Here is a 21,967-nt window from a genome sequence, read left to right on the forward strand (position 1 = left end):
TGGGGGGTCACGACTCAATGCCATGCTGTTTCATGCCTTCAATTGTTTCCATTCAGCCATGGAAGATTCCTTCAGTTGGCACCTGTGCCTTCTGGGCCCTTGTTTTGCTCCCTGAATACTTAACCACCTTTAAAATGATATCAACTTAAATCTTGAGTGTGTGCGTCAGAGTGCATGCACATGCATGTGAGTGGTGGTACCCTGGCAGCCAGAAGAGGACATCGATCCCTGGAGCTGGAATGACTGGCAGTTGCCAGCTGCCTGAAGCGGGTGCCAAGAACCAAACCCAGGCCCTTTGTCAAGCAGCAAGAGCTCTTAACTGTTGCGCCGTTTCTCCAGCCCTTTAACAAAGAGCAAAGAATAGAAACTCCCACCTTTCGGTTCCACTTTATAGTTAATCCCAAAATTTAAAATGGACTTAATTTGCTTCATCATTCATCTGTAAGGGAAAAAAATCGCTCTCCCTCTTGTATGCAAGGGGTTTGGAAACAAGTCTCCTAAGCTGTTTTTAGTTCGTGAAAGGGTTGCGCTTGCAGAACTGTGTTGTCTGGAGCAAACTGTCCTAGAGATGAGTTTCTTTCCAGGGTGCTGGATTAGTTACTGTCGTCATTGCCGTGATAGAACACCTGCTAAGAAGCTAAAGGAAGATTCATTTTGGCTTATGGTTTCACGTTGGGAGAATGCATGGCGAGCTGGGCTCCTCCCCTAGAGCTGGGAGCTTGTGGCAAAGCATGCTATTTCTCTTAAGATCAGGAAGCAGAGCTGGGACCGGAAGTGGGGCTGGGTTGTCAAGGAGCAGCCAATGAAACCTACGTCCTCCACCTGCTAAAGACTCGCCAACCTCGCAACAGCGCCACCAGCTGGTGGCCGAGGGTTCACATACACGAGCCGCTAGGGACCGCTGCACACTCAAATCCTAACAGTTCCCTCTTGCGTCTTCACCTTACCCTTTCAGATTACACTTCACAGGGGCTGCCAAGCTGGGAGCGGTGACGAGATGCTCCTCAGCTGGAAGTCAGAGGCAGTGCAGAAAGAATGTGGGGGCACCCACCTTCGAGGAATAACAGGAGTTCTAGGTGTCCTTGGACCCCGCTGGTGGGCATAGTGCCCAGCATGTAGCATGGTTAAAAACCGGCTATTGCTGGAATAGTCTAGTCTAGGCTGTCCCATTCTGTTCTTTGGCATAGAGTTCTTCTCACCCCATCCCCATAGTAACCATCTTTTCTCCTTTTCATTACATGCAGCAAATGCATGCGTTTGTGTGGATGTATGCATGCATGGGTGAGGATGTGTGTCCAAGGCCAGAAGGTATTTCCTCTCCCTTGACACATTATTTTTTTTTATTTTTGAGACAGGGCCCATTACGGAACCTCAAGCTAATTGGTCTGGCTATGTTGACGGGCTAAGTAAGCCTCAGGAAGCCACCTGTCTCCATCCCCCCAGCACGGAGGTTGCATATACATGCTGGCACGTCCAGCATTTTCTGTGGTGCTGGGGATTTGAACTCAAGTACTCGTGTTTGTGCAACGGACACTTTTCTAACTGAGCCATCTCCCTGATCCTCCTCTTCTTTTTTGAGTCAGGGTTTTATTCTGCAGTCCAGGTTGGTCTCAAACTCAACAGTAATTCTTTTGCTTCAGTCTCCCACACAGAGGTGTGAGCCACTGTGTCTGGATCGATCTCCTTCTTTTTGACCCTTGATATCCACCAAAAGGCCACACATTGAGTCTTCATTTTCCCTTTAGCAATGGGGTTTCGCTGAAACTCAGGCTTATCCTGAACTCCTGGCCTCAAGGGAGCCTCTTGCCTTAGCCTTGCAAGCGCCAGGCCGGCAGGTGGGAACCATCATACTTGCACCCCGCCCCCCACCTCCCTCACCCCCTGCATTTTAGTCCTGAAGGTCTCACTACGCTGCTCAGGCTTGTCGTGAGCTCAAGGGAGCCCTTTGCCTCAGTCTCTCCTGTAACCACAGCTGCAGGCGTGAGTCGCCACGCCCACTGTTTGCAGTGACTGTGGTGGACATCCTTAGACGAGTGGAGATGAGGAGATAGGCCTGGTGACGTGAGGTGACACCGCTGGTTAATCACCGAGGGAGCAAACTCAAGCCTCTGTGCAAAGCGACACAGCCTGCACGTTCCTCAGAGGAGGCACCGTGCGTCCCCGGGGGCAGCTTATAGTTTGGACCCCTTAAGGCTTTACGCTTGATGTTTGCCTTTGCTCTGCTCGTGAGGAGAGAACAGAGGCATTATTACAGGAGAAACGGGCATCTTTCCTTTTCTCTGTGTTTGTTGTGATTGAATGATCTCCTCGTGGGGGGCCGATTCAAGACACTCCTAGAGGGCAAGGTCTCAGGGAAACTCAAGGATATTCTAGTTTAAAAAGCTACATGCATGCACTGGTGGTGAGGGGCGCATGCCTTTAATCCCAGCACTCAGGAGGCGGAGGCAGGTGGATCTCTAAGTTTGAGATCAACCTGGTCTACAGAGAGAGTTGCAGGACAGCCAGGGTTATGCAGGGAAACCCTGCCTTGAACACCCGCCTCCCCCGGCCACCTTAAAAAAAAAAGCTACATGCTCTTTCTCTTTTCTCTGCAAATGTCCTCCCAGGCCCCTTAGTTCTACGGAGAAGCGTAGCATCTCCAAGCCACCCATTTCTTTCCTAACCATACCATCAGCCTCTGGCTTGTAGAATAATCCCTCCTTTGTAACTTCCACGCTTGGTTTCTGATCCTGTGCCCTTGGGAGGAAGGAGCGTTCAGCTCTCACTCACACAAGCCTCATCAGCTTTCGGGACTACACAGGGAGTCGGGTGAGTCCTAGGTCAGGCGGGCTCTGCTTGTTTGCAGGCAGACTCAAGGGAGCAGCCTTCCCAGCAAGGCAACCACGGAGCAGATGCCAATTCATTCAAAGTTCAAGGTATCAATACAGGCACTGTTCTGAGGCAGCAAGATAGGATGTTTACTTATGATAAGTAAATATTAGGCCTTTCCCTCCCCGACGGGGTCTTGACATCTCTCAATGGCCTTTTAAATCCTTTTGGAAACCCTTAAGAGACATCTTAGTCCATCCCGTGAGTGGAAAGTGCCTGCCTGGGTGAGGGTGGATCTACATGAATTTCTAAGTGTCTCTCACATTCAGAATTCAAAATAAACAAGTTAAAGGACACATGGACATGCCTGAATAGAAAGCCTTCCTGAAAAAAAAATGAGATGATGTTTAAAGGCTGACCATGGGGGAGAGAAACGCTATTGATTTCATTTCCTTCTAAAATGCGTAGCAGGTGCTCAGATGAACTGAACTAAAAAATAAGGGAGGGGTGTGTGTGTGTGTGTGTGTGTGTGTGTGTGTGTGTGTGTGTGTGTGTGTTGGGGGGAAATAGGTAGCTCTACTAACTGCCAGGAGCTTAGAAAAAGGAGATATATTTTTACTGACGTTCCCCCCATGCCCATCCCCCCCCATCCCCGCCTCCGCCTGCAACCCCTGGCCTCTGTGGATCAGATCTCAAGTTTTAATTTAATTTGGCTTGAAGAACTCACCCACTGAAAGTTACTGTCAGAGCAGGAAGAAAATGCCCGAAGTTACTAACATCAAACTCTGAGTGCCCAGGCGGGGAAAACACCAGGAAGGAGCTATGGTATGGTGTATGCTAGTTTTGTAACTTGGCTCCAGGGTTTGAGGGTGGAGTTTTGACAATCAACTTCATAATAAACTCTCTCTGGCTGATCTGGGAGTAAAGACCCTTGAGCAGAGGGGTTAGTCATGTTAATGGCTAAAATGTGTGTATTATAATCAAAGAGACACGAAAAGTGTCTTCCTCCCGGGGCTGGCTTCACATACATGTGACCTGTGCAATTGCATGCGTTCCTATACTTGGGAGGCCCCAGCCTAGTTTAATATCCTGCATTTGTGTGTGTGTGTGTGTGTGTGTGTATGTGTGTGTGTGTGTGTACGTGTTTTTTTTTTTTTGTCCAGGCTAGACCCAGATATACTCTGTAGCTCAGGATGGCCTTGACCTTAACAATCTTTCTGTGTTAACTTTTAGACTTAATCAAAGCACATCACATGCTCTTGTTAACAATCTTCGAGAAAGGGGTCTCAGATATTTATTTCTCATGAGACCCTTCACATTACAGAGTTAGTTTAAAACGGTTGGGATGTTTTGAGAAGGTCAAATTGACATACACCATAATATATAGCATCGAAAGTAGGGTCTTTTCAGGGGCTCGTGGTAGAGTACGGTGGTAGAGCTGTGCAGAGCACATGGGGAAAAGCTGATTTTTCTTTCTTCAAAATTTAGATTGGGAAAAGACTTGCAAGGCCCGAGAAGAGGTGATCTTGGAGACATGAGTCATGACGAGCATCTTATGATGCTGAAACGCTTTAGTCACAATTCAGAACTGCCTTGAATGCAGCAGGACACGTGGCCAAAGGGCACTGCCCACAATGAATGCTTTGCTCCGCTCAGTGAGTCACCTGTCACGTCTTTAGAGACACGTCCTGGCTGTTTGGTGAGAGCCTAGGCACCAGCAATGCAAACAGAACTAAGTCAGCTGCCTGATCAAGGATTGCAGGGGACAGTGGTTGGCTAGTGCCCCCCCCCATCACTCTGGACCCTACATCCAGTGCAGACAAACCGAATATTTCTCTTAAGACCAAAGAGCCTCAAGAGGGGCATGTGTAGAGAAAACAGCAGGCCTCTCCTCTCTCTATCACAAACACGCAATCTATCCATTCTTTTTGGGGCAGGGAGAAGTTCGAACTTCAATCCTGGCAGAGCTAGGGGATTGGTTTAGCACTTGGCTGGGAACTTCAGCTTTTATCTTTGTGTTTTTAAATCTCAAAACAGCCAGTCATAAACTTTATGCTTAAAGGAACTTAATTAGGTCTCTGAATTCAGACAGGACTGGTATTTCAGTTTGTATATGGAAAATATTCTACCTTTGGTAGGGGAGAGACAAGGCCAGATCTTTTGATTCTGCAACTACAAGAACAACTTGTTCGAAAATAAATGCTTATTCTGGTTTTCTTTTCCCAAATCAAATTTTTAAATGAAATGGAATCTCAGTAGTACATAATGTAATGGATCAAAGGAATTGGAGAAGACAAATGGCCTATTTAAAAAAAAAAAGATTTATTTTATTTATTATGTATGTAGTGTTCTGCCTGCATGTGTGCCTGCAGGCCAGAAGAGGGCACCAGATTTCATTATAAATGGTTGTGAGCCACCATGTGGTTGCTGGGAATTGAACTCAGGACCTCTAGAAGAGCAGTCAATGCTCTTAACCTCTGAGCCATCTCTCCAGCCCCAAATTACCTATATTTGATACATGATTCCCTCCTCACTTCCTGTTCTCAATTTTGATTCACAGACCCCCTTAAAAAAATCAGTAATGAGAGGAAAATTAGTTGGGGAGAGGGAGGCAGTTAAGACAGATGCCTCTGGCTAAAAGTCTAGTTAAGTAGGTAGCCCATCTCCCGGAATCCTGTCTACTAGCAACTGTCTTTTCTCAACTCCATTTTTTTTTTTTTAAAGACTTAGTCTCTGGAGCAGGTAAAACAGAGCCTTTGGATTGCAGAGCACCAGCACAGTTCAGGAACGAACATGGGATGAGGTGGGGTCAGTCCACAAAACCAGCCTTTGTCCTCTAGGCTGGAGAACCCAGGCAGTCTCTTCGGGGGAAACTGACACACTCTGGAAGACAGAATCTGATCTGAGAGGCTCCTAACACTCCCAGCTCTGCCAAATCAGCCCAGAGCAAATCCCACAAAGGACAAGCCCCAGCCACATGCGTTGAGGAAGTGTCCCACTTCTTGTTTGATAATTTCATTAAAATATTACACACACACCAAACAACCGATGCACTGAACGCATGTAATTCAGTGTAGCTTTTCGTCTCCCCAGAGTTGTGTGACAATTGCATACTCAATTTAACAATGTTTTCTGTCCCTCGCAAGATAACTGTACTCATTAGCAGTCCCCCCCATTTCTCCCAAGTCCTTCCTGAGCTCCAGGTAAGAGCCAATTTACACTCTTCTCTGAAGATTAACAGTGGCACACTTTTAAGTCTCAGCAGACAACTAAGTATTATAGAAACTTAAGAAAAGCCACTATTGTAAGAGAGGGGAAAATACGGAAAAAAAAAAGTGCTAGTTGTAAGGAGGTGGGATTATAAGGGAGAAGAAAATCCCCCCTCCCACCTCAGGACCACTTAGATCCTCAGTGAAGTTACTCAAACTCTGAAATAAAAGGAGGAACCTAAACAAGAAAATAATTGGGAGAGAAAAGGTCTTGGGCAGTAAAATATAATAGTAGGATTGATTCAAGAACAGGTTACAAGAAAAATCCAGGTCATTCCACTTGACAATCGGCGCCAAAGAGAAGACAGCAGATGGGAAAAATCAAAAGAGACATAGACAAGGTCAGTGCTTAGGGCTTTCAAATGAGATCAGAATGAGAGAAGAGAAAAAGCAGAGGCAAGGAAATCCAAAGAAAATTTCAAATTTCAAAGCCAACTCAGATTAAAAAGAAAGAAAGAAAGAAAGAAAGAAAGAAAGAAAGAAAGAAAGAAAGAAAGAAAGAAAGAAAGAAAGAAAACTGGGAAAGTATCTCAACCCAGAGGACTTGTGTGTAGACTGCGAAGGTACAGCGTACTTTATAATGGGTGAAAATAAGCCCAACTCCATGCACCTTATCAGAAAGAAAGAGAAGATCTCTAAACTTTAAAAGGGAGAGAAAATAGATTACATGCAATGGATCAGGAAATAATAGTAACTTTGAACCCCACAACAGCTCAGGAAGCCTGGAAACAACTCAAAAGGCCCTCAAAGGCCCAAAGGAAGCCCGTTCCTAGTAAGGCTCAACGCATTGCCAAACCATTACTTAGGAGTCAGCTTAGCAGAAAGGCATTTCAGATACCAGGATCTCAAGACTTCCCATGAGGCCTTTCTCAAAAAGATCCTGGAGAATGTGCTCCATAAAAATCAAGGAATGAGCTAATAAGAGGAAAATACAAAACGACAAAGAGGCGGAGCCAACGTCAGAGACGAAGGAGAGCCTAGAGTAATGCAAAGGATGCCCTCGGGATGGCAGGTCCTGGGCACGGGAGCAAAATGGATGCAGTCAGAGGTCTCTGGGAGAAGCATTCAGGTGCATGGGTCTAGTTGACTGTATGATATATCTGAGCCAGCCAGGCATGCTGGGAAGCTTGAGAGTTAACTCGTAGGAAGTATAAGACACCTAAGCACAGAACATAACTCACCTTGGGGGAAAAATACAAGGCAAAGAACGATGCTTTCTAACAGGGCACAGTTGTGAGTGGTGTTTGGGACATATGGACAAGGCTAACGTAACTAAAATGGTGACATGGTTCTATTAAGAGAACAGAGGAGATAAGCTGGTTGGCATGGAGGTAGGGATGATGAGGGAGCTAGTGGTCCATGCCTGTGGAAACTGGAGAGCATCCCTGGTTGTCCAGAAATCACTCATCCCTCCCCAGTCCTTAGTGGCAAAATAATTTTGTGAAGAAATGAAGGCTGGGGACAGATGGGTTGGTGATTTGCATATTAGTCTATGGAAGTATTGGGTTCTACAGTGTATCCTTTCTTTTCTTTTCTTTTTTTTTTTGTTTTTTCGAGACAGGGTTTCTCTGTGTAGCTTTGTGCCTTTCCTGGGACTCACTTGGTAGCCCAGGCTGGCCTCGAACTCACAGAGATCCACCTGGCTCTGCCTCCCAAGTGCTGGGATTAAAGGCGTGCGCCACCACCGCCCAGCTCAGTGTATCCTTTCTAAAAATAAAACCTAGAAAGACACAGAGATGCATGAAGGGTATATTTATTGCAACAGAAATACTTATGACATGATATATGATGGCATTTATACTCTGATTACCTTCGTTTTCTTGGCAGTAGCAGGCTTCATGCATTAGAGGTTAGCGTTCTACCCCTGCACTGTTAGAGCCCTAGCCCCTATTATAATCTTTCAAAACTTTACTTATTTTTATTTTTTTCTGTGTATGGGTGTTTCATTTGCATGCATGTATGCACACCACGTGTGTGTCTGGTATCTGTGGAGGCCAAAAGCGAGCCTTGGATCCCCTAGAACTGGAGTTACAGATGCTAATGAGTCCCATAAGGATGCTGTGAACCAGACCCTGGTCCTCTGAGAGAGCAGCCAGTGTTCTCAACCACTGAGCCATCTCTCCAGCTCCCCTGATTACAATCTTATACTGAACCAGACATCCTGAAAAGAGCCTGTCTGCGGTTCACTTAGGCACAAGAGAGTTTGGCAAGATGGCCGACCAGCTGAAGCACTTATGAGGAGGCCTGACAACCTGAATTGGCTCTCTGAAATGCACATTAAAGTGGAGGAGAAAATGGACTCCATTAAGTTGTCCTCTGACCGCCACACATGTGTGTCAGGGCAAGTGTGACTGACCCTCCACCCCTGCATCATACACACACAATAATAAGAATAATAAAAATTAAAAAACAAGATAAATACTTGTCCTTATGCCCATTGATAATGGGAGCTCTCACTCCTCACCAAAGAAACTTCTTTTCAAAACATATGGAGTCTATTACAGAGATCACAACGGGTCAAAACGCAGAGAGCAAGTGGCCATGGGGTGCCTGCCCCCCTCCAGTTGCCATATCGACAACACAACCTTATACCTAAGGCTCAGGGGGCATTATGGGAAAAGAGGGCGGGGAGAGACAGAGGACCAGGACACCTCCTGCTGGTCAGTGTTTTCTGTACCTGATAGGGAAGCTGCATCCATGCAATCTTAATATAGCCGTCAAAACAGGACCTTTGCCAGAGCAACCCCAGTTTCATGTCAGCACGAATGGGGAGATCTCAAAGACCCCACCCCTATACGGAGAGCTCCAGGTGGTCAATGGCTGCCGAGAGAGGGGGCCTCAAGTATCCAGGGATAAACTTCTGATAGGTGATCCAGTCCCACGTGGTCAGCCCTAAACATGTGTACATATTCACGGAACCCAGTGTGCTCAGTATCAGTAGGTCGTGTGCACCTTAGACATACATACATACATACATACATACATACATACATACTTACATACATACAGAACAATAATAATTAAAGAAGACGGCATGAACTTGAGAGGGGAGCTGGGGCATTAGAGGAGTTGGGGGGAGGGGTGGGGATGACGTGAACACAATATTCATGCAGGAAATTCTCAAAACCATTGAATAATTAGAAAAAGAAAACGAATTCACAAATAAGTCCACTTCATACCTCCCCTGCTGCCCCTTCTCTCTGGTCTTTGAGACTGGGTTTCACTAGGTAGCCCTGGCTGGCCTGGAACTTGTTATGTAGACCAGGCCTCAAAGTCGATGATTCTTCTGCCTCTGCCCTCCAAGTGCTGGGATTACAGACATGTGCCATCAGGCCTGGCCAGCTTTATTTCTTATATTCAGTCAGTTCGCCGTTATTTCTACTAAGAGAACCCAACCCTTTCCAGTATATCAAGGGAAGATCCTGTATGACTGCATTTTCTTTCCATTTTTTCATCAAGTCAATATTGAGATGATTATAATTAAACTTTCTAAGGATTATTAATCGATCACACTAATGATTGTGCTTAGTTTCTCCCCTCAGTACCATGCAGTTTTTCTGGAGTCACAGCAACTCAATAAAAAGAATACTTTGTTTTGTTATCAATTCTGAGTTGAGGGAAAATAAATCTTGGAAGGTCACTAAATCTCCAAAGTCAATATTACTTGGACCAAAAACCCCTTCATCTTTTAAAACCGGCAGTGTGAGACATTTGGCTTATGGCAACTTTCAGTCTAATGTTTACAAAATGCAACACAATTGGCTCTGTGTGCCAGTTCTTGAGACATCTCACAAACGGGCCAAGAGCCCATCTTATTGAAAGAAGCACAATATTTATGTCCCGGAGTGCAGAGATTGCTTAGTCATAAAGTGTCTGTCACACAAGTCTGGGGACTGAGTTTGGTTCACAGACCCCACGGGGCACCATTATAATCCCGGACTGGGGATGGAGAGACAGTAGGGTCCCTGGTCCTTTCTGGCTGGCCAGCCTCGCCTAATGGGTGAGCTTCAGGTCCCAGTGAGAGTCCCTGTCTCAAAAAACAAGGTGGATGTGGTACCCGAGGTGGAATGGTATCTGAGGTTGCCCTCTGGTTTCCACATGCACACATGCGCAAATGCACCCACACACCCACAAACACAACCCATGAACACACACACATACACACACACATCCACACAGTTGCACACACTATTAATGTCTTAATAAACTATTAATCAGGAGGAAAAGGGCAAAATACTCATATCTAATTGTATGATTCAAAATTATAAAATCCTAAATGTTCCTTGGAGAACTCCCAATTAAAATGAATTCTGATAAAATTGAAATGCCTCCAAGATCTGCAAAATATTCTGGTGGGTAGGATGCACAGTGTCAAAATGTCTTCACAGAGTAGGCCTCCAATCTGGGGCACAGAGACCCATGGGTAGTGTTGTAGCTGGAACAGTCTAAATACAAGCACATTGTTTTTACGTGTATAACTGCTTTGCCTGCATATGTGTGCCATGTGTGTTCAGTGCCCTCAGAAGTAGAAGAGGGTGTTGGGTCCTCTGGAGCTGGGTTTACAGGTGGTTTTGAGTCACCTTGTGGATTCTGGGAAATGAATCCAGGTCCCCTGCAAGAGCAGTGAGTGCTCTTAACCCCTGAGCCATCTCTCCAGCTCCACAGCCTGGTATCTTAAGGACCAGAAATCCCCTCATAAAGATTTTGCTTACAATAGTAACTTTGGCTTGCAGCCATTTTCCTTCCCCTAAGACTCTGCAGCCACATTCCTGTCCAACTAAAACCACCCTAGAAAACCCCAAACTCCCCTTTTGGTGGGGCTGCTCTCCCTTCTCTAGGAGGCAGCCTGCAGTTCATGCCTAAAAAACAGAATTTGCCTTCTGTCCTCAACATGGCTCCAATTGGTCTCATCCTCTCATTAAGCTTCCCACTCTCTTTCTCCTTGGCTCCATTTTCTTCTTTAGGAGTCCATGGAGTGAAGACACAATGTCTGAAGCTATGGCAGCCATCTTGTGATTATAGGGCAACAGAGTAGAAAAAAAAATTGAATGTGAAGGAACAGCTTGGACCTTTGAGGACATCACCAGGCTGTCCCCCTGTCTCCAGACATTGTTAAGCAAGTGACCAATGTAAATTAAGCCAGAGTCTCCCACTGTGTCATGAGGTGTCATGACAATCAGTGGGCATGCCATTTGTACTGCCCTCTGGGGAACAGAGAGGAGAGTATCTACTGACACCATCAGGAATTACCCTGGACCTCTCCACACCCCGAAAACCACCCGCATCTCCGGTGGCTGGCCAGCAGACCTCATCATGGGGAGATGTGGTTGAAACCATACTTCCCAGTTGCTTGGCTGAAAGCCTTTGTAATGGGCTGGTCTCTGCTAAGTGGTGCATGTGACGGTTCATCAGTCATCTCCTAAAACCTCTGCCCCACACAGCTGTGCAGCCAGCCTGGCCCAATCCAGATCCCACCACCTCACGCTGGCTGCACTTCTTGCTAAGGAACTCATGTTCGTTTTTGTCAACCTTTGGGGCACTTTTTGAGGGGTGATGATCACATCTCATGAGAACAAAATGGAAACACTGCCATGTGATACCTTTGAGAGTATATTTATAGTGATTCAATAATTATAGATGGGAGAGGATAAAAGTTTCATCAGTATGTACGAGTTCATTTCCTGTAACAAGTTATGTTTTGTTGTTGTTTTGTTTTTTAATTTTTCAAACTCGAACTCAGAGATTCACCTGCCTCTGTCTCCTAAGTGCTGGGATTAAAGGTGTGCACCACCACTGCCTGGTTCAAATTATGTTTTTATATGGTGTTAGGTTTTAGTGTACAGTGTGCTTGGTAAGAACTGATTTTTGTTCTATGTTCCTATCATGTATGTTTCCAGCACACTCCTTTATAACTCTAGAAAGCACACCTTACCGAGTTGACAGATCCATTAAATAACACAATATTTATAAAATAGTTGGCAGAGTGTGTGATATACACTAGGCATCTAATATATGTGTTCTAGGATTATCTTAAACTAGAATGTGAAAACTGAACATTACTTCCTGGTAATCATAACTGGTGGATTGAAATTTATCTTCCATATTGATACAGTGACTTTATAAACCTTACTTAATAAATGCTACAGAGATAGGAAGCTCACGGCATCCCCCAGTCATGGAGGCAGCCGACTTTCCTGTGTTGGCAAAGAAGTGCGTGACTCAAGTTACATCAGGGCTGTGTGCTTTTCAACAAAATATCCCTTTCCCTGCTTGCCGTAGTTCCTACGGAGAGCTTTCTCAGAACTCCTTGTTTATTATGAACCACTTCTGGTCATAGGGGCAAGGACATGAGCCGTCTCAATTACAGGATAATTGACGCAATGAACAGCAACCTGGCAGGTTGGGGACTGCTCAGGCCCTGGGATGAATCACTCAAGGGATGCGTGTGCTAGAAAAGTCGTATTCGTTACAAGCATTGACAGAGGCCAGTGACAAATACATGTCTTCCTGAAACCACAGTGTTTATAATACAAGGTGACCTTTTTCACTTTGGGGTCCTAGTTCACCCAAGCCTAAGGACCTCACATGTATTTAGGTATTTAGGAAATATTATCTGTTGTGGCAAAGACGAGGAAACCTGCTGCCGGGAATATGCAGTCTTTGCTCTTGGGTACTCATTCTACTATCTTCAGGGAGAAAAAGGGGAAAAAATATAACAGTCATGAAGGCACGGCTCCTACAGCATGGAAGGAACCTCAGAGGATAAAAAAGAACTCTTAGAAAACATGGGAACGGAAATTAAAAACTCAGTGGAAGGATTAGAAGATAAAGCTGAGGGAATCTCTCAGACAGTGAGAGAAAGATAAACGGAAATGGGAATAAAAAGTAAATAAAATTGGAGGGTAAATCTAGAAGATTCCTTCCCACATAGGAAGTCAGGGATTCCCCTCCCCCACTCTCTAAGCATGCCTATGCCGACCACAGAGGGCCTCTGGTGGCTCAGCCCATCAAGTGATGATAAGCCAGCACAGAGGCAACATCTGGAAACCCCAACACACTGGGGGAAAGCAGAGGTGGCATCGGTAGAGAGAACGTACAAGCTATACAGAGAAAGCAGGAGCCAGCACAGGGGGCCAGCGCAGACAATAGGGGCCTAGGGGATGCAGAAAGATGGAGAAAGAAGGTCCCCAAATAACGATTGTAGAGGCACCAGTACATACCAGAACACATCAGAGGTTCTGGGAAAACTTCTAAAGGCCAATGACGTGACAACAATAAAAACAGCGTAGACAGCTTGAGGTTCGATAAGGACAAACATGGTGCAAACTAAGAAACCAGGTCTGCACAGAAGTTTGACACAGGAAGATATAAACAGAAGGATGGACGATGACATGATGTCAGAGATTCCTTCTACTTCCAGAACTCTGCGATCAGAGTGAGTTTTTTCCACTGTGGGTGGGCACAACAATGGCAGAGATGTTAACACCTTATTTCCCAAATAAGAATCGACCGGACCCCGGAATGCTGCCAACTCCCTTGCCCGCTCCGCAGCAAGACAGACAGCACCCAGTAACAACAGTTGTATGCACTAGGCACTAATCCAGACGTACCCACGTACAATAAAAGGGAAAACAACTTCTTGCAGATTAAGTGCATAAAGACCCAGAAACATTCGTAAGGTTTGGTGAGAAAAAGAAAAGAGAAATATCACCATCTTTCCCAAGTAGCAACCAGGGTAGACATTTCCATTTTAGCCAAATCATTTATTGAATGAATAAGTCCCATTGTTTTTAATTATTTTGTGAAATTCCAAACACTACCTTTCAACATGGGACGGAAAAAGAATGAGCTCCTTTCGGTCATCATACATTTCATCTTTCCTTATTGCAGAAAGCAGACAATTAATAACTGCATTTTGGTTGTTACTATTATTCTGAATTAGGATGTCCCTACCTCTTATTCTTTTTTTTTTTTTTTTGGTTTTTCAAGACAGGGTTTCTCTGTGTAGCTTTGCGCCTTTCCTGGAGCTCACTTGGTAGCCTAGGCTGGCCTCAAACTCAGAGATCCGCCTGGCTCTGCCTCCCGAGTGCTGGGATTAAAGGCGTGCGCCACCAACGCCCGGCCCTACCTCCTATTCTAACGTTGAATTTATCTAAGTCTCTGGACACGATAACTCTCATAAATAAAAGCCAAAGGCAGGCAGGGATGGTGGATGCATTTGGCTTACAGGGGCCAGGCATGGCCATCTCTCTGAAGTTAGTGACTCTGGGCAGCAGGCTTCCACGGTGGCTTTCACTGTGAAATCATTCCACTCCAATGATCAACTAGCCATCCAAATGAAGGAGACATTGGTGGAGCTCAGACCATAGGTAGCAATAAAACTAAATAGGAAATGGTTCTACTTTATTCTTGAATTGAGAGAGAAGGTGTTGGTTCCTCTTCCTGTATATTTGTGAGAGAAATAAAATTAGGCCCAGGTATCAGGCAATATCCTGCACTGGAAGGCCCCTGGATGGAGGGGAAGTGGCAGAACTGCTAACTCAGGTCTGCAAGTTTATTCACCATGAAGTGCAGGCTCAGACATTCACCACTAATTTACACAGGACATAGAACTACACTGAGGGAATATGCTGGTAGGTCAGTAGGGACTATGTCAAAGAGATGCCGAGGTAGTGAGGGGGCTGGATTGACAGAGATTATCTTGGCTGGGTGCTGGCCTCTGAAAGACCACCCGATCAATCAGGAACTGTCCAGGAATTGCAGGAAGCTAACATGCATACAAGTAGCTTCAGCAAATGATCTAGTCAGTTGCTGTCAGGTGAACCAACCAAGGGGATAGATTCAAAAGAGAGGGGGATTTCTTTTTTTCTTTTGTGTTTTTTATTTTTTTTATTTTATTTTTTGAGACAGGGTTTCTCTGGGGAACCTTGGCTGTCCTGGAACTCGCTCCATAGACCAGGCTGGCCTTGAACTCACAGAGATGGTGCCTGTGCCACCACTGCCTGGCGAGAGGGGGATTTCTAAGGGTTGAGAAGGCCCAAAGCAACCCTCCCATAGAACAACAGAGACAGCGAAACTCAAGGGGGTTAAAGCCTGTCTCTGCTTAGCTACAACCAAGGAACTTCAGATACAGGAAGTCAAGAACAGCAAGGAGCAGAGAAGCATTTTGGCCTCAGGTCCGAAGCCCTGAGCTGGGACACAGATTTGGTACTGGCCATAGTCAAAGGTACTTTCGCTTAGTATCTTTGCAAATAAATCTGAAGAAAGACAGCAGGATCCTATTCCTAATATAATCTGAAAACACTGGCATTGTGCTATGTTTTGTATTTCAGATAACACATCACACATTAAATCCCTGATGGAGCCTGGAGGTGCCTCAGCTACAACATTGTTATCCTCAGCCACACAGCCCCTCCCCTCCCCCCCGTCCCCTTCTGTGTATTGGAAGCTCTGTTTGGACAGGCAGGTGCCTGTAATGCAGAACCTAGTCACAAGGAGAAGCATTTCTCTAGAAGGCCAGCGAAGGAGGCTAGACAACTGGAGCGCTGACAGAGACATGCCCACTGAGACACATTTCCCTTGAAGTCATGGAAAATAAGAATGTAATTTTTGTTTGTTTTTGCTTTGTGAGATGGGGTCTCACTATGTAGCTAGAGCTGGCCTGGAATTTACAGTGTAGATCAGGCTGTCCCTTCACCTCATAGAGATCAGCCTGCCTCAGTCACAGTTGTTTTAGTGTAGGATGTAGTTTTTTAGTGCCAAGATTTGAGAGACAGAGAATGAACACAAAACCTGCTTCATTTTTTAAAAGATATATAAATTTATATATTCCTGCATGTCCTGGATCTGCCTATGCAGACCAAGCTTGTCCGGAACTCAAAGAGATCCACTTACCTTTGCCTCCCAAGTGTTGGGATTTAAGGTGTTTGTCACCACATCTGGTAAAAAAGGTATTATTTTTAATTACTTGCATGTGGATGTTTGTGTGTGGGTGTGTGCATGTGAGTACAGGTGCCCAGAGAGGCCAAGGGTGTCAGGTCCTGGAGCTGAAATTGTGCTGGGAACTGAACCCAAGTCTTAACCACCGACCCATCTCCATCTCTCTATCCCTAAGTGCGCTTTCTCTCTCTCTCTCTCTCTCTCTCTCTCTCTCTCTCTCTCTCTCTCTCTCTCTCTCTCTCTGTCTCTCTGTTTTTGTCTCTCATCATGATATCTAATGTCTGGTCAGCAGTCACCATCCACACCTCCTGTTTTGGCAATATGGCTTATCTGGGCCGGGTGGTGGTGGCGCACGCCTTTAATCCCAGCACTCGGGAGGCAGAGCCAGGCGGATCTCTGTGAGTTCGAGGCCAGCCTGGGCTACCAAGTAAGTTCCAGGAAAGGCGCAAAGCTACACAGAGAAACCCTGTCTCGAAAAAAACCAAAAAAAAAAAAATGGCTTATCTGTAAATAGGAGCCATGAAAAGAATCTTACTAATATATGAAAGACACCTAGAAATAATACCATGAATCAATTCCTTAAGAAAAGAGAAGTATTTGCAAATTACCTCTGAGCCCTAAATTATTCATAAAATGTCATGTATCTGAAAAATTCACTTCAATTTCCTGTCCATGCAGAAATCTGTGAGGGATCATTTGAAAAGTCAGTCACTTCAGAAGCAGTTCTATAGTTTATAAAAAAGAAAGGGAGAGTGGGGGAAGGCAGCAGCCACCTGGTAAAATCCAGGTGCAGGAGACGTGATGGAAATCCATGCTCCTCCCTTAGCTTTCTGGGGGTACAGGAGAAGCAACACTAACAGGCACATTGTGAAGTTTCTGTCAGGGTCTGATGTGTTGGCATTCCATGAATATAACTGGAGTGATGTATGAGCCCCCGCCCCCCCTCACAGACCAATCATGGCCACTGTAGTCTTCTTCCTAACAAGAGATTTTCTTGGGAAGGCTTTACTTCAGGATCCTAGAGAATGTGCACTTTTGTTTGGTGATCTCCTTTCTCAGAATCTATTAGGGACATTGTATTTCCTTGCTCATGAGTACTTGTTCCAGACAAAATTACAGTCAGTTGAAGGGACTGGTTAGGGTCATAGTTTCAGAAGCCAGAATATGCACGATAGCCCCCCCCCCCCTCCCGCCCCCACAGTGTGTCTGCAGCATCACCTGGGTTCTTCAGGCCTCATCAGACCTCCCTGATGAATTCTTGAGCTAAAAAACTGCTTTGTCTGTTCCATGTGCCTGGAATTAGCCAAGAGGGTATTTATAAATCAGCATTCACTCTAGCACAGCACCTGGGAAAGCCAGACACTTTGGTAAATACTGCCGTCTCTAATTGCACAGATCATTAGAAAAATTGCAGCTACTTTACATAGTACTATTACATTGGCATGCTAATAAACAGGCTCTGTGACTCGTTTTATAGGAGTTGAAGTGGATTCCTGTTCTGGTGTGCACTCTCCTTTTTTAAAGCTTTGATCCTTGAAATTCTCTTCCCACCCTTTCTAAACTTCTTCTTCTTCTTCTTTTTTTTGTACCTGGATTTTGTTTTTGTATCTGTATCTGGTCTGCACCGGACTTTGCAACCCTAGGCCTCTATGCTAGGGCAAACCATGTCGGACATTTTCCCTTGCCAGGTCCTGCCAGCTGAGATGGCAGGACACCAAGGAGGAGGTGAGGACAGAGGCCCCTGGCTCCCTTCTCCCTCACTTTTCTCCTTCCTTGTTTGTGGAGTGTCTCTGGTATTGGCTCTGTTCCTGCCACTGTCTCAGCTCTTTTAGCTGGTGTCAGATTCCACTGTCCCTGTCTGAAAGGTGGCTGTAGGTCCCAAGTGGCAGGGGCACTGTGGGCGCTGCTTCCTATGGGGATTCCTTGGGTTTCTGCCACTTCTTCCTCCCGACTCTTCTAGCCTTTTTGCACTCAGTACATCAACTCCCTTTAAAATTCCAAGTGGATTTTCTATTTTCTTGGCTGGCTTCTGAGTAGTAAAGTTTCATCTGATGCTTTCTGCTAAAAACAATTCCATGCTGCCTCCTGCAAGTGGAACTTAGGAGGAAGCGGCAAGGTGTTCAAGCCTTGAGGTGCTTGGCTATATGTTAACAAATGCTTGATGGCGGCATGCTCCATGAGGCATTACAATTGCTTTTTGGTCATTATTTCAGTCAATCTTTACAGCAACCCTTTGGGCAAGGGATTCACTTATTCACTTATCCAAATAATTCACTTATTCCAAGTGGGGAATCTCAAACAAACACACACACACAAGCAAACACACGCATGCACTCACGCATGCACAAACAAACAAACAAACAAACACAAATGGGGACCTCTTACAGATGAGGAACCCATGGCACACCAAAACTAAATCAGCTTGCCTAGCGTTACATGGCCAGAGTGACAGTTGGTGGGGTGGCGTCCTAGGTGGTGATTTATTCTGATGAAAAAGCAAGAGAAATAGCTGAGGCAGGGGAGTAAGCCAGACTGTCTGCAAGGCTGGATGAATGAAGATACAGAGGAAAAAAGAGAAAAGCCCAAAGAGTCTGGAGACACCAAATTGAAAATTTAACATCCAAAGGGGATCATTCATCGAGGCTGCACAGTGCTGGATTGGGGTCCATGCACAGCAGGTAGGTACAGCAACCATAGAAACACTGTAGTATGCTCTGCCCATAACAGGGTTAGGGAAAGATCTGGAATGTCAGCACATTCTAGCACCCCCTTTTAGTCATATTTTACCTGGTAAAGGTTTCCCTGAATTCTGCTCCCACTGAGCACAGATACAAGTGTTTGTAAACCAAGCAGAAACGTTTCTACCGAGAGTCACTGCTCAATGGGTAGAGCAACAGTTCTAAGTCCGTCCAGGAAAGGTGGAAATAAAAGTGCCATGGCAGCTTCCTTGTGAATTCAAATGAATATGACATACTTTTAAGAGTGTTTTAGGATATAATTATTGATGAGTTGAAATGTGGCTGGTATCATGATAGAAAAACGACCAGAGCAATAATGTTTTTAATGAGAAAAGTAGCCAATGACCTCCAGCACACAACCAGCATGGGTAGGCAATAATGTAAGTCTGTCACTTTGTCCATTACATTTTTTTTTTTTCTTTTTTTTTTTTTTAGTGCTTATGCAGCAAAAGAAGGTAACAAAATACAGGAATAGAGGAATTGATGTTAGGAAAAGACGCAGTCAACTAACATTGCCTACAGCACACAACAAGAAGACCAAAGGTCTTTGCAAGTCTCGATGCAAGGATCATGTAAGGAAAGAACAGGAGGTTTAGACCCGGGAGATCAACTAGACTCTAATAGCAGACATACACATGCCACCGGTAGTCTGCACAGCCATTTCCTGATTTTTTAGACTACTCTAAAGAAGGGTCTCTCATCTACTTTAATATGGATCTCCTTCCACGTCTTTAATCTGAGTGGTAAGCAATTTGGGAGGAGACCTGTGGCTACAGGAATCAGCTCATGCACTCCTAGGTTCACAGTAAGAAGGGCTCAGGATTGCTGTCACATCTTCTGGGTCAGCCTGAGATCTAGATCCTGGACTCATCACTTATGAGAGTTTTGCCAGCTGGCCTCCCAGGTAGAAATGGCCAGTGGCTTCTCCTATGGCATCTGCTCTTCTCATAAAACTCCATGTCTCTAAAGTGGACTAGCTGGTAGAGACAGCCACTAGCAAAACACGAGCAAAATCTGAGACTGGCTACCAAGGTGATGCTGGCGGGGGCCTCTGTGATGCCCGAGCACAGATGCATTGGGATCAAGTGAGCTTTCAATCTGTATGCATAATCAGAGCCACAGCTCTGCTCCCAACTGGGCAGGAAATCATGGCGAGAATGAATATTCATGTGCGCAGCTTATTCCACAGCACTAAGTGGAATTGCTCTTAGTTTTGAGATGAAAAACCATTTGCCTCTCTAGTTCTCAGAGCTCAATTTATACCTCCTTTAAAGAACAGATTTCTTCGTAGGAAAGAAAAATCCAAGTATCAGAAATTCGAAACTAACATACCCACAATTTGTCTGTGAAGCAGGTTGCTGAGGGCATGTCGCTTTGTTCCAGTGATGTGTGCACTCTAACCCGAGATCATGTGGTAGAACCTCTAAATATCTACTCCTGGCACTGGGGAGATGTCTCAGTTGGTAAGTACTTGCTAGGCAAGCGGGAGGAGGAAAAGGCAGTTGATCCCTGTCTCAGAAAGCAAGACAGATAGCTACTGGCCTCTGGCTTCCACACTCACATGTGCATATCCTTTCACGTGAACACACACATACAACACATACACATGTGCGCACATGTACACACAGAGACAGAAAGAGAGAGAGAGAGAGACTACGTACTCTCTATCAGCAGCTAAATATACTTCTAAGGCTCTCTGACTTTTTTCTTTGCTTCTTAGTCCATTTTGAGAGTATACTTAACAAACCAGAATGTATTCTAAGAAACAGTGGGACTTTAAGGGTCACAAAGAATTCTAGAGACAGCCGTTTCCCACTGCAATACATAATTTAGGTGTGGACTTATCTGGGTGCTATTCAATGCTTTAAAGTTAAGGGCTCTATAGAGCCGGAGGATGGCAGCTGTTACCTGAAGTACTCATAGCTTATATGAGCACAGATAAGGCTAACACAATGTTGACGTGAGAAAGCAGGCCACTTGGAACAGGACTATGAGTCACAGCGTAACAGAAAAATCTCAGACGTAAATTTCAATGTCAATATTTGATGTACTTTCTTTTTTCTCTTTTTCAATGCGTTTTTTCTTCTCAGGCTGACTTTATCCGATTTTAAACCTTAGTGGGCCAGATGAGACTTAGGACCACATCAACTTATTACTTCAAGAAATATCATAAACAGCACTAAAGAAGATGATGGAACCATGATAGGAACATGTCTTTACAATTTGTTGGGGGAGGTTTCCATGCTGAAAGCAAGGCAAACATCCAGGAATGTTCATTCCCAGGGGGCTCTTGGGCCATTATTTCTCTCCAGGTTTTAGCATCTCTGAGTCTTGAACTCATCTTATGAGTTCCCTAAGGAAACACTGAGATCTGGTGGGTCTTTCAGCTTTCCCTACACATCAAGGCTAACAGCAGAAACGCCTGTGGGAGGGAGCAGGAGGGTGACAGACAGCGGGGACCGAAGCAGAGGGTGGTGCCTGGAGGGTGACAGACAGCAGGGACTGAGCAGAGGGTGGTGCCTGGAGGGTCCCGAGCTCTCCTCACTAGCTGAGAAAAGCCAGGAAGAGTGAGGCTGCTTTAACTTCCCTGTCGGCTTGTTTTAAGGACATCCTGGGATCTCCGAAATGCCTTCTCAGTTGCCACTGGGAGAATCCCTGGTTGAGTACCACCCAGACTTCAGTGCTGCAGGAGGGTGGGCTCAGGGGAGCGACCAGGACTGACCAAGGCCGCTCTACCAGCCTTCCCACACCCTTCTGCTGTGGATGGAATACTTTTCGGTTCTTGCAGCTGAACCCTGACTGACAGCTAAGTATAAGATATCAAACTGCAACATGGCGGCAGAGTGCCGAGAAAATGGCTTAAAGCAGTCCAGTTTCAAAGAGAGCTTGGAGAGGTAGCTGGCTTCCTGCTGGCCACAAAGACTGGCTTGAGGAGGAGGCCAGAGCCTGAAGACAGCACTCAGAATACCCAGGAGTTGAACCCCTCTCTCTCACCAAGAGACAGAGCCCTTAAGAACCCTTCTGACACCCAACAACAGCAACAATGAGAGCACCAACAAACAACAACAAAACCCCAAGCCCCAATCCTGTTCCCTTAGTGCCGGGAATTCCAGTAATCGATTCAAGAGCGCACTGAATCATATGCTCATGGTAATGACCACGAGAGCAAACCATAAAAAGCACCATCACATCCTGTGAGAGGTGTTCTTAGCT

General features: G+C 45.4%; 1 protein-coding gene across 1 annotated transcript in view; it reads right to left on the minus strand.

The window, feature by feature from the left end:
* Pip5k1b (phosphatidylinositol-4-phosphate 5-kinase type 1 beta) overlaps positions 1 to 21,967 on the minus strand; it is a 276,485-nt gene that overhangs the window by 36,750 nt on the left and 217,768 nt on the right. The gene's annotated exons all lie outside the window — the stretch shown is intronic.

This window comes from Peromyscus leucopus, chromosome 1 (genome assembly GCF_004664715.2).
Source record: "Peromyscus leucopus breed LL Stock chromosome 1, UCI_PerLeu_2.1, whole genome shotgun sequence".
Classification (NCBI taxonomy): domain Eukaryota; kingdom Metazoa; phylum Chordata; class Mammalia; order Rodentia; family Cricetidae; genus Peromyscus; species Peromyscus leucopus.